The sequence below is a fragment of the Falco cherrug genome, chromosome 14 (assembly GCF_023634085.1).
Source record: "Falco cherrug isolate bFalChe1 chromosome 14, bFalChe1.pri, whole genome shotgun sequence".
NCBI classification, from domain to species: Eukaryota; Metazoa; Chordata; class Aves; order Falconiformes; family Falconidae; genus Falco; species Falco cherrug.
Window position 1 is genome coordinate 18,641,171 of NC_073710.1, and position 13,138 is coordinate 18,654,308.

General features: G+C 36.5%; 1 protein-coding gene across 2 annotated transcripts in view; it reads left to right on the plus strand.

The window, feature by feature from the left end:
• The window catches only part of CDH13 (cadherin 13), a 508,729-nt gene that overhangs the window by 340,539 nt on the left and 155,052 nt on the right, over nt 1-13,138 (plus strand). The gene's annotated exons all lie outside the window — the stretch shown is intronic.

Here is a 13,138-nt window from a genome sequence, read left to right on the forward strand (position 1 = left end):
CTGTTTTGGCTCCATTCAGTGCATCCTTTATGCAGGCAAGACCAACCTTCTCCCCAAGAAACTGTATTTCATTGAAATCCCGAATTTGAAAAGTAAAAACGAAGTAAAAAGTTCAGCTGTTATTCTTTATATGCCTGATATATGTCATTGAATACAATAGGACTGAACCACTAGTGTACATTTAATGTCCTTGCCTATAAAATTGTCCTAGCTGAAAACCGATATTTGTTTTGGGACATGAAATGACCTTCCACTTTGTGCAAGAACAGGTACGGAGGTGACTGAACTAGTGGGCTGTATAACGCTATGTCTATTTCTGGTGGCCTTCAGCCCAGAAAACAGTCTATATATTTGCCTTCCTACAGTTTAGAACTCAGCCAGTTAAGTACAGCACCACAATATGGGAAAATAGGAAAGAAGTGGTCAAAATGGATACCCAAAGACAGATACAGCTTCATTCCTTTGCACTCCAAGCTGCCCCACACTTGAGCCATCTTCACACCAAAGACCATGTTGCCAGGTTCACATGAAGTTCTCGAAGATGGGAAGCTCAGCTTCAAAATCAGGGAGCGATGAAAGTCATGGCAGAGAGAGAGCTTATCAGCACTCTTCAGGTATTGTTTATAGCTTATGGACTTTATTTAGATCCCTGCCAGTCAGTTTGGAGAGTGAAGGAACAAACCCACTTTTGTCCTCAGCCAGCCAACACGTGGCAAAGAGACGTTAAGGAAAAAGGGCTCAGTGATTTAGGAAGTTTTAGTGGTTGAAATCCGTTCACTGCAAGCCATGTGACCCACTCGAATTTTAAGTGTGTTCAAGTTGAAGGCTGTGTAAAAGGCCTTGGTGGAAAGGTAGAAGTGTTTCACCATTTAAAATCTGTCTCTGGGTCTTCCTTTTTGACACAATATAGCGCTGACTGATGCTTGTTTTCTTCGGGCTTCAAATGAATATGTGCAAATGTGTAAATGTACTTGAACAGGCCTGTGACTCAATAACTATATTTGCACACAGCTGTGCAAATCCTTGTGTTCTCTAAGGATCCAATTACTGACAGTGATATATCATGAGCTGTTCTGTGTTTAATTATTAATTTTACATTAAGGAGTTCCACAGTCAATATTTAGATGTTTTATGACATACAGAGCCTTTTCCATACCCATATTTCCTCTGCAGGGACATAATGTAGCCCTTTCAATACTAAATCAATTATACACAAAGTTAAAATAACTTGATTTGTTGCTTAAGGCTCTTTCCTAATATGATGCATCAATCCTGAGAGAGTAAGAACAATGCTATCAAGGCCTGCTGTTAATCCTTGCAGACCTCCACTTTCCAAGGGTCAAGCATCAGTGCAGACTGTAAAGCTGTCCGGCACGGCTGGGGCATGCCTGTAATGCACTTCCTACAAGCATGCTTTCCCTTCAGCCATAAGTAGTCATAAATAGGGAAAAAAAAAAAAGGGATTTTTTTTGGGGGGTGTGATACTAGAACAAAAATACAAGAGAATAATTTCATTCTAACCCTCTTTTCCACATGTGTAGTGATGGGCAGAATTAATAGGAGTGGTAACACCTGTTTTAAGTGCCTGGGAGTTTGATACCTTTTCTGAGGTTTCCTCCAGAATTAATCACTTCTAAAGATTCTTCATCTCACCTTTCTTAAAATGTTTAGCTTATAATGGGATGAACTGCATCCGAAATTGCCAGTCCCTCTCTAGTAACTATTAAGAAACTTAAAGACTATATATCTCTGACCCTGAAAAGGGTGTAACTGAGTGAAATTAATCACACTAACCCTAAACTTGCTGAACTTAGTGACTTAATTAATGACTTAAATCAGAAAATAATATCCAAGGCCCATATTGAAAACTTATACCACACACTCCAAACTGTATTCTTGTTACGTATATGGATAGAGTTTTTGAAACCTGTGATTTATAAGGTAGTTTCAAAGACCTGCTTTAAAATCATAGACCATACTCTTTCAGCATCTGAGTCATTTATTAAATTCAGCTATCAATGGCTTTCAAATATAATTTAGCCGTAAAGAGGATACTGAGTTGCACTGCAAAGATTTCTATATGCAGATATTTCAGTCTCAAGATGGAGAAATGGCTGAAAAACTTTCCATTGTCTGTTATTCTAGAATGCTATTAGGGAATGAGCTGTTGCTATGGATTTGATTTAAAGGCTGGCCAATTCAAAGTGTAGGTTTCCAGAATAACTGATGGTGTTTATCCTACCTCACTGTGGACCCTTTTACTGTAGGAAGCTATTGAACTTCATTCAGAAGAATGTATGGGGGAAGAATGAATGCTTTTTAAAGGAAATTATATCTTTCCAAGACATGCCTTATGATCCTTCTGTACTGATTTTTTTCAATACTAGCTTGGATACCTTACAATCAAATATTCCACTTCTGTTTGTAATTTTAACAGAGATTAGTGCACCTTTGATTTATCTGGAAAAGTGTGATGGGCAATGCAATTCTCTGGATTAAGAACAGGGGATAGTTGTCCAATTCATTTATTTGATGTAGCAGTGAAGAAGTTCATTACGAAGTATTGTCTGGGCAGGATGAATTTTAATAACTTCAACAAAGCAAACACTGGAAGACCAACCAAATAATTTATCTAGTAGTTCATCTGTGGGAGGGGGGAAAGAAAACCAAAACTTACCTAAAAAGATCCTGTATTAAGATGGAAACACTTATCCTTCAGACAAAAACTTTCAGATGTTTAATAGATCAAATGGCTAGGGCTTGACTATGAGATCAATACAAAGATGAAATGGTACATTAGAATAAGTGTGTGCTCTGGTTCTACAGATGAAGCTAGAAACTATGGAGGAAGATCTACTTTCTCGTTATGAGGTCTGATTCTTCTTTCATTAGCGCCACTTTTATAATATTGAAGCACTCTTGGTTTATATGGATTAATTTTGGATTGACGTAGATGATGAGAATCAGTGACAGATGCATGGATAACAAGGATGGGTGTTCCAATTATATCCCTACCTTTTAACATGAGATTAATGCACAACCAGTTCATATTGGTTAGAGGCAAAGGATAAAGACTTTTGAGGTGCAGTTACTGATGAAGTGTATGTTGGTGTATTATCATTATCATATAGATCTAGGTGAAAAAAATCAGTACTTTTATTTCTTGTACCAGCAACTTATATAAGGCTCTAATACAGGAGAGGCGCAAAAAGGCACAGATTGTCCTTTTACTTTTCTCTTTTCATTTCACTTATAGTGAAGTGAGAAATTAGGAAGGTAAAGAGGGAATAAAGGTAGTGTAATGCTGTGTATACCTGATATAGAGCTTCAAGGTCATTCCTGTATTCCATAGCCTCACCTAATATAAATCTTTGCTTTAGTAGTGCTGGGCTGATTTAGATCAACAGAAATTCTGGCCCACTGTCTCAAAAAGTATTTCCAATCAGGGAAGATTGACCTTGCACTGAGAGATCTTATTAAAATGTAATATTATTACAGTTTAATCATGAAACATGCCAGTGTGCCTTACTTGGACAGAGAAGAATAGTCCAAAGTGATTTCTGTAAAGTAATGACATATTCTTGATTAAAGCCCACTGTGAAAGGGAAGTATATTTGCTTTCTTATAAGATGTTTTTAAGCCAGTCAGTTTCTTTACAAAAGTAATTAATTTAAAGAATGAGATCTTCCATTTATGAAGCGTGGCCCTGATCAAGAGACTATTGAAATCTGTGAAAACACCACCTTCATAGAAAAATCTCTCAGTTGTGTTGTTGCTCTTGAACAAGTCCTAATGCAAGGTTTCTTATTACCCATTCCACACAGACTGTATTTTCACATATTAAAAAAAAACCCACAAAAACAAAAGCAGACACTTACTGTCAATAATTGCATTGCTTTTATTTTTCATTTTGAAATAATTTGTTGTTCGAATGAAAGGAAAAATATTCTCATTTCCTTTTCATTCTCAACGTGTTACTAGATTTTAATACACTACTGATTTAAAGCCTACAGTTGGCACTGATCTCTTTCCATGAATTTTAAACTAGTTTCACTTCTGCCTTACAGACAGTCCTAGCTTAAAAAGAAAATATGACTGAGAAACACCTCTGTGTTGTAACCACTACTGATGTGGGATTTCACCATTAAAAAATAATAACAGAATAACAGTCTGAAGCGTTACCGTAATTCTTTCTCAGCTAAGGTATGCCCTCACAGCCCAGGTTCTCCACTAGTCCGTATTGGTGGACCTATTAAAATACACGGCAGCTTTGTCTCTACCAGTGCACCTAAGTTTCCTTTCCAGAGGACATGGATGCTGAAGAAAGCATTGCTGTCTGGAATACAGCTAGGGTGCTCACCTGGCTCCGAGGGCTGGTGCATGCTGCTAGGTCTTTGAATTCAGAGGCTTTCATGGCTTAATGGATAGCTGAATGTGAGCTAGGTTCCCAATGTTTAGCTATGTTTTGTTTAATATAAAGGCTAAGAGAAGAGTCGGTACTTGCTCTTGTTGCCATTCCTGCACGTTTTCACATTGCTAACTCTTCTTGACAAGGCTGGATGGAGACAAGGTGAAAGTGGCTTTGAACTGAAAGACAGCCCGTTCTCTCCCAGAAGTTCAGAATGCAAATAATTGACAATCCTTTTTTACTAGCTTAAGTGAAGCCTCTGAGATGTGTTTTGTTTTCTTCATTTATCTTGATTAAAAATGCCTCCCTGCTTAAAGGCTAGGAGAAACTGGTTATTAACTTATTTTTTGGGAGAAAGTGAAATGATTAATCTGATTTTGTCTGGTTTATTTTCTGTCTTGAGGTTCAGGGAAAGCTTTCTGCTACATTCAAAAGGTAATTACTTATGGCTATTTCTGGATATGAAATTCACATCAGGCTTTATATATTTGTATTATTTAAAAATTGCTGTATATTAGGAATTTGCATTGCTCTGGCCAAAATTATACCACACAGATAAACAGGGAAGAGTAGAAGAATGGGAAACTATTAAATAAAAGGTAGAGAAAAGCTAAAAGAAAATATTTGGATTATAAAACAGATATAAGTGCAGAATATATATATTTTAGTAAGCTTTCTGCTTGGATGTTCTTGACTATAAAGTCTGCATCTGCATTTAAACAGCTTGCATGCGCCTGAAATCAAATTTGAATGATTGCAGGCTATTCCAATTTTACATGGGAACTGGGAAAACAGCATGGTGAGTCATGTGAGTTGTAAGCATCTCTGCCAAAGTGTTTCGGCTGTCAAACAGTTCAGATCAAAGTGCTGAGTGCATGAGCAAGTCACTAGGCAAGAGGTGTTGAGTCTCAGACTTTTTATTCTGGTTTTGTGAAAGGTGAGGAAAGAGCTCAGCATCCTCCATCTCCACTGGTGCAGTGATGGTCTAGCGTTTGACTGGCTATTTCAGGCATTGACCTGCCTCCTCTTAGGATTTGAGCTAGCTTCTGGCAGGTGTGTGCCAAATGCACTTGTCGTGGTGATAAGTTACATAGGGATTATGGAAATTTCTCCATTTGAGGTTTTCAGAAACGAGGCCAGTATTGTTCTCTATCTTTTCAGAATGGTCCTGCATTGTTATTAGGGGGTTCGTTTTAATGATGTTGTAATGTCTCATCTAGTCTTTATTTCCTGTGATTTTTTTGATTGACTTCTAGTGCTAGCCTGACTGTCTTCTGAGTGTGCTTAGGACTGAATCTTACTTTTTGTATGTTGAATAGCTATTCCTTCACACATAAATCACCATTCTGTCATATTCGCCTGCTGTGAGATGTTCAATGCATATCATCATTTACATTAAACCATTTACTTCAAGAGAATGTGTTATATTGCTTTATGAATTATGTTATCTGACATATAAGATTATGTTATGAATTGGCAGTTAGAATATTAGAACAGTGGGACTTTTTATAGCTTATGGTTATGATCCAAGAAGTAATTCATGTCTTAATAGACTTCACTGGTCAAAAGGGAAGCAGACATGAGAGTGCGACATTTTTACTATGGATCCAGGAATCAAGCAGAATCCTAGTTAAGAAAAAATCTTTGGTGGTTTGCTTAAATATGCAGCCTGTTCATATCTGGAGGAAGGATGTCTTCATTTCATCTACAGCTCTATTGTTCAAAGCCCTCTTTCACTAAATTTGCAATTCCCAGTCCATCTGAAGAGGCTGTAAGTGAACAAGTGTGATGACTTCCCCATGTCTGAACAAGGAAGGCTTGCTTCTTGAAGGGGTAACAATGATGTTGAGTAATACTGGGGGAACTGTTTAATGGAAGATGGAATTGTAGTAGATATTATTTGGTGGGGAGCAGTCACTATTCTTCTCCTCTCCTATTTCCCTTGTTCCCGTTGTCTGGAGGTTTAGGTACACATTTAAGAAAGGATAAACTTGGTTCGGGAACACACCACAACACTTTCTGTCTCAGCTACCCTGTGTGTTAAAATATTAAACCCTTTTAATTTTTAAAGGTGAAAAGTTAATATTTTTTAAAAAGTTGAGGAGTTTGACATGTACTTTGAAAAAGAACACATTTCCACCAACAAGCCCTTCTTCCTCTTACGTAAAAGCCTTTAATAGCTATGTCACTGCATATCAAGGTTTCTGTTGTTACTTTTTTACTTAATAAGTAGTACACTTGGCATACAGAAAAAAACAGCATATTGCTTTCCTGTGATGGACTGACTGCTTGGGAATAGTTTTTATTTTTGAGTTTTAATATAGATACGTGATGAAAAGAAACTGGCACATAAAAATAAGAAGCCATCTGAGTAAGTTAGCTTTTAGCATGTGTTTCTACCCGTCTGTCGGGCAGTCAGTCCCTCAAAACTTTTGAACTTGCTACTCTATTTCCACTAATTTTCTCATAGGGATAAAGTTGTCTGAAGGGGTACCTTAAATTCATACAACTCATGAAAATAAAAGAGAAAAAGATCCTATGAAAGGTCTTCCTAAGGGAATGACTGACTTTAGCCCCTCTAAATCATCATCTTATCCATCCAGGACACTAGCCTTTGGACAGTAAAAGACAGGAAAAGAAATGAGACTTCATTGATTTTACTTCTCATGGAACTGCCTGTTTCATGCTGTCTGTAGTCTCATACTATCTGTAGTCTATCAGACAAATGCAAAAACTACGTGCAATTATTTTTTTTTATTATTTTTTTTTTGTGTAAGGGAAGACTGCATGGTGTCTAAAATGTAAGTTATCCCAATCAGGGACCACAAATTTCATATTTTGTAGAATGCAAGATTTGTGATGGGGATCTTAGAATTCTGAAAGGATAAATAATGCTCTTTTTATTTGCTTCATAATTTCTTGTATCTGCACAAAGAAGAGCGTAAGTATATGCTACCACAACATCTCATAACCTGGTATGTACTGATAATATATGCATGATTTGGGAAACCTTGTTGGGGCTGACAATTTTCAGTGTTTTCACCCAAAAATTTTATGCTGAAGAAAGAAGCATTCATAGCACCAGAGACAAAGCACAATATACCAAAGTAGCATTTATTTCACGTAACTTCAACTAATACAAATTCATTTATGGGCATTTCATGTATCCATGTCTCTCCTTGAGCAACAGATACCTGCAAGTTCTTAACATCATTTCCAGGCATGAGACACTCTACCCGACTGTACGGCTAGGGACACTACTGTATGTAACTCATTCTCAAAAAATCCCAGGAGTGAATAACTTATTCTACCAAAACGGCTGTGTTACTCAGGGGAAAAAAAAGGTTAAATGCTAGTATTGCTAAAGGCTGACCTGCCCATTCATCTTTACAGTTTTGTCATAATGTTCAACTAGGAATGTTCCATTATTTCCTACTCGATTTATATGCTTTCTGACTGCATTAAGTCTTTACACATAGCAGCAATTCTTAACAGTCGTCTTCTCTACTTAACATTACTGAAATTTCTTTTGTGTATCAACAGAAGTTTGTTGATTATTCATTCCACAACTGACAGTTCACCAGTGCATCTCTCCACTCGTGCTGACTGCATGCTCAGATGGCATGCCCAGCACACTAATCAGCTGTGCTGTCTAAACTCTATTTTAAAAAGTATGCACATATCCTGAATTTGCCAGACATCTAAATAGACGATATGGAAAATGTCCTGTAGGGTAGAAAATTACTGCCCTATACAAACATAAGATATGCTAAAAGCCTGAGCTACTTAATTCTTACTAAGTATCTTCTCTACTGAACAACGGCTTCAAGTTTTTAATAACACACATAAGTTAATAACTGTAGTTGCAATTCAAATGCACTTGATTGGAAACATTATAGACATTACATTTGTTTTGCTTCCCTAGGGCTTATTGTCTTTAAAGTACAAAATGACAGTCAAACATGCAATTAGTTATGATGAGTATAACAGGAGGGTATTCTCCTTTGCTCCATTTTCTGAAAGTTTATATCTTTTTTTTTTTTTCTGTAGTGATAAATGTGATGTGTTCTGGAGTTATAGGTAACCTTGATGTCTTCCTTTTTCATCCTGTTTTTCATTCTTTGTTGGCTCCCTTGGGTTGAAATAGCTTTACTTTTTGAAAGTATACCATTGTTCAACTGATTTTTATCTGTGTACAGACGTATATCTGAACTTGTGAAGAAGGTGGAAATAAAACACAGCAATCCAAGTTAATTAGGCAAGTAGATCCTTCCATTTCCGTAGAGTATTTAATGTGCTGAGACTCACAAAAAGAGTGAAAATAACATGAGAAAACCAATATCAAGCTTTTGAGCACTCATTAAGTTAAAACTATTCAGTCCTTAAACTGGATAATATTTTAATGTTAGTATTCAAATTTGTCTCTTAAGTTTGTAGGCTTATGACACTTGTTCACATTTCACTAAGCTGGAAATAGGCCTCCCTTCCAGTACATTCCAGTCCTTTTTGTACACCCACCAGCTGACTATAATAAATAAATAGAAAGCATAGGTGGTTAGTAGTAATCTCATCCATGAGCTGAACTGTTCCCAGGGTTCTTTTGGCATCTTGACAAAAAAAAAAAATGCACCTAAAAGGAAAAAAAAAAAAAAAAAAAGGAAATGGAAAGGTTATTAAGAGGTAAATAACAAAATGCCAACAAGCTTTTTTCCCAAGAAACCATCTGCTCCAATCACCACAAAATTGTGCAAGCATTGTGTTTTACTTCTTAATGCCTAAGGGGAGTTTTTTGCCAATATTTCCAAGCCGACTTCCAGGCCAAATGAGCAAACAACAGATTGATAGCTGCAGCCTCTGGAGCAATGACCTGGCTACTGGGATATATGTCCGATCAATGAGGAGCTCTGGGAGGTGCAAGTAGAGGTTTTGAGTGATTATGGTAATAACAAAACTGCCCAGAAGGTGTGACAAACCATGAATATTGAAATACACCAAGGCATAACTATACCTTTACTGAGAGAGACTGCCTCAATCAGTCTCTGTGCATCATTGGCAGAACTGTAAAGTTGCTGATTTTGCAGACATTTCTTCCTCTAGCTTGATAAGTTAATATATATTGTTTAACATGATAATGTAGAAAGCTGTTGTTTTGTGGTTTGAAAGCCAGCTGCATTTGATTGATGCCAGGAATGGAAGTATTTATAAAATGACACTGAATTAGAAGTAGTCAGTTTATGGGTCTGGGGAAATGAATCTTTTATGAAGAATAAAACTTTATGATGAAGGAGTAACACTGAGGAAGTGTGCATCTTGAATTAAACTCTTTTGGACTTGGATGTATGCTGTAGAGCCTTTTAAAATGAAAATATGTGTCACTATATTTTTAGGAAAAAGAACTCTGTAAACATTATCTCTTATGGTGGTCCAGTTCCAAATGTAGAGTCATGTGTGTTCTCTATGTGAACACCTCAGCTAGGACAGGAATGTTTTTCCCTGGAAATATAGCTATCAGACTTCTCCAAAAGGTCACTGGAATATATTTTAGCTGCTGATTTAAAGTGGTTGTGATTTTTGAGGCATCAACCACAAATACTAGCCCATTCTAGCTTGTTGTACGTGTGTGGGGTTTGTTTGTTTTGTTTTAATGAAGTAGAATGTAATTAGGCACCACTGTGCTTTGAAATGAACAGACAGCATTGAACTCTGGTTAGTTTGTGAGCTTGCTTGTGAGTGCAAGAGAGGAAAGGATATGTTTGGGGGACAAACCCTCGTCAGCACGGCTGCTGAAGCCTAGCACCAACCTTCAGATCAGTGCAAGGGCTCCCTTTCCCTGCAGTATTCCAGCTCCGCTGGCTGCGGTGGTGTGAGCGTATAGGTGATGGTTAGAGAGATGTAGGTTTCTGTATTGGTGTTCATGAACAGAAAACAGGTACAACCTCGGACTGTACTAATGCATAATGACATCTAAAGACAACCCCATTTTATGTGCATTTTTACATGTTATATTAACTTGTGAGAATAGAATAACTTTTACTTAAATGTAAATGAGACTCTGATGGTACCTAGAAACCAGCATCACAAAACTTTTGACAGAAGCAACATAGAAAGAAATAGATCTATTTCTGTACAGCTTTCCTCCTGAAGCTATCATTTCTATGCAAAACAAATGTTAACATTCTGCTCTTCTGTGTTGCTGGAATTTCTTATCTGTATGCACCAAAGGAATGATTGCACAGAACAAGTTAATGTCCATGGAGTTGAAAGGTTAAAGAACTGCAGCTGGCAAACCAGCATCAGACTCAGCCATTGTATTAAGCCAGTTTTATGCCAGTGTACTAGAGATTTGGGGATTTACATTAGATCTTCAAACCTACATGTGCCTTCCACAGTCTTAGCATCAGAAATATTTCAGTAGAACTGTCTGGGGCAATAGGATTTCTACCTAAGCATATATTTTAATCAGTTTCTAAACCTCTGCTGAGCATCAACTCATCTAATAGATTAATAATAGTAGCAACTGTATATTCATTAAAAATATAATCTAATGTACTTGAGTATAGCATCTTAGTAAATTGCATTTTTCAGGAAAGAGTTGCGTGCTGAAACCCATTCAGTTTCACTTTAACTCAGGTATTCCCTTGAAGATTTGCCTTAATTCTTCTTTATCTCACTGAAGTCTTGTGATTTAGGAGATGTTTGTGAAACACGTTATCCAATGTGAACATAAATAAACTTCTCAAAATGTGATAAATATCTAAAAAATAGCACAATGTGTTGTACTTGTGAAAAGAGGGTGGGTGAATCTTCATTCTTCGAAACAGAAAGCTGCTCTTTTTTTCTTCAGAGGAAGTCTCAAACAAAGGAAAAAATATCAGGCCTAGAATCATCTTGTAATATTGGAAAACACCGCATGGTATCCAGCGGTAAAGCTTCTTTTTGAGCTGTCTGACCTCTAATCATTGGTGAATAAAACCAACATGTTGTCAGATCTCTGTTATTTTTCTCAAGGGGGTAACTCTGCCTGAAGTAGCAATGAAGAAAAACCTTTGAGCGCTTATATTCAAGGTCACTACAACAAGAGGCGATACTTTGTACTCTGGGAAGTGCAGGGGAAAAAAAAAAAAAAAAAAAAAGGAGAAACATATCTAAACAACCCAGTTGTGTTTGTTTAACAGTGAACAAGGCAGTTGTTATGTCAGCCTATAAATGAAGCTGGGTTTGTTTGAACTTTCATCACAATATTTCATTTTTATTTTATTTTTTTGTTTTGATTTTTAAGTGCTCTGTGCTTCAAGACCTTCACAAAGAATATAGACTCGCTGTTTAGCATTGCACCTGAATGATATATATTTGTTTTGCAGGCACTTGTGATGTACTGTCTTAGACCTTGTCTGACCAGAAGGTTTTAATCACTTGTAGTTTTTTCGCCACAAAAGTCTATACAGATACTGAGAACAGATTATAAGGTCTTACAGACATGTTAAGCAATGAGAATGTCTAATTTGAAATGTTTTTCATCATGATATTTTAAAATAATACTTTTATTTGAAAGTCTATGAGGGTAAAGTAGTTGTTAGCCACCACATAAGAATTAATCTCTAATAAAGAATTATAACTAACTTTGACGTTGTGGTTCACACGTTAGATAATATGGTTTCAGTGCTAATCTACTTAAATGTAAATTGTATAGTTGATGGAGTTTGATACATTATTTCAGTTGGGATTTTTAGGCAAAAGAACGGATGCTTTTCTAGATTCCTTATTTGTATCAAGTTTGCAAATATCTTTTGCATTAATTTGTTACTTAACTTTGGTTCACCATTGAAATTAGTTTATTGATTTGTTATTTGGTTACTTGGTTATTTTGTTATTTGGTAGGATTTTACTCTTTCTTCAGGTCAGTATTATCAGAAATACTTTTGTTTTGGTGTGCTGATATATTCCTTTTCAATATTTTTTTTTAATAATGCTTGCATTTATACCTATAAACGAATGGATTAAGAAATCACAATGATCTAGGGGTGAATATCTCATGGTTCAGCCCAGGTGAACTTTACTGTTCACCTTTACATACTTCTTTTCTCCCATTCTTAAAGTGCAGTAGAAAGCAAATAAAAGAACGCTATGACCGAATTTTGTAGGCTATGTCAGCCTGTCTAAGGGAGAGGAAAAGACTTGATCCTGCAATGCAGGAGTATGTGTTCCAGTAGCTAAGTACAGAATTGGCAGCATCTCAGTCCTCCTGTATTAATTATGATATAGAAGAGTAACGTTTTTCCTCCGTACACAGATTCTGTAGGAATCTGTGCAGTCAAGTGTTTACCATATTGCACTGTGTAGCAGAACTGTATGCTTTAGGATTTTAATGTTAAAAGCAATCTTCATCACTTGAAGGACAGCATGGCAATAGAGGCGTGTTTGGTTGGGGTTTTTTTGTTTTATTGACACTGATACAGTAAGCCCATAAACTTGTACAAATTGCAATTATAATAATGTAGGCTTTAATAATTACAAAATTCCTTACTGACAGAAATTATAATGTCAAACCAATTCTGAAACTGTGCAAGACTAAAGTGAAGATAGACTTTTCCTTCAGCATGGTCATCTTCATCATAAATGTACCGTAGAATTTAAAGTGAAAAAGATACACCTGTAGTTCACTTAGTGAAATGTAATTAGTCTGATGGCATACAAACGTGGGGAACTTACAGAGTTATAGGTCTGCTGCAA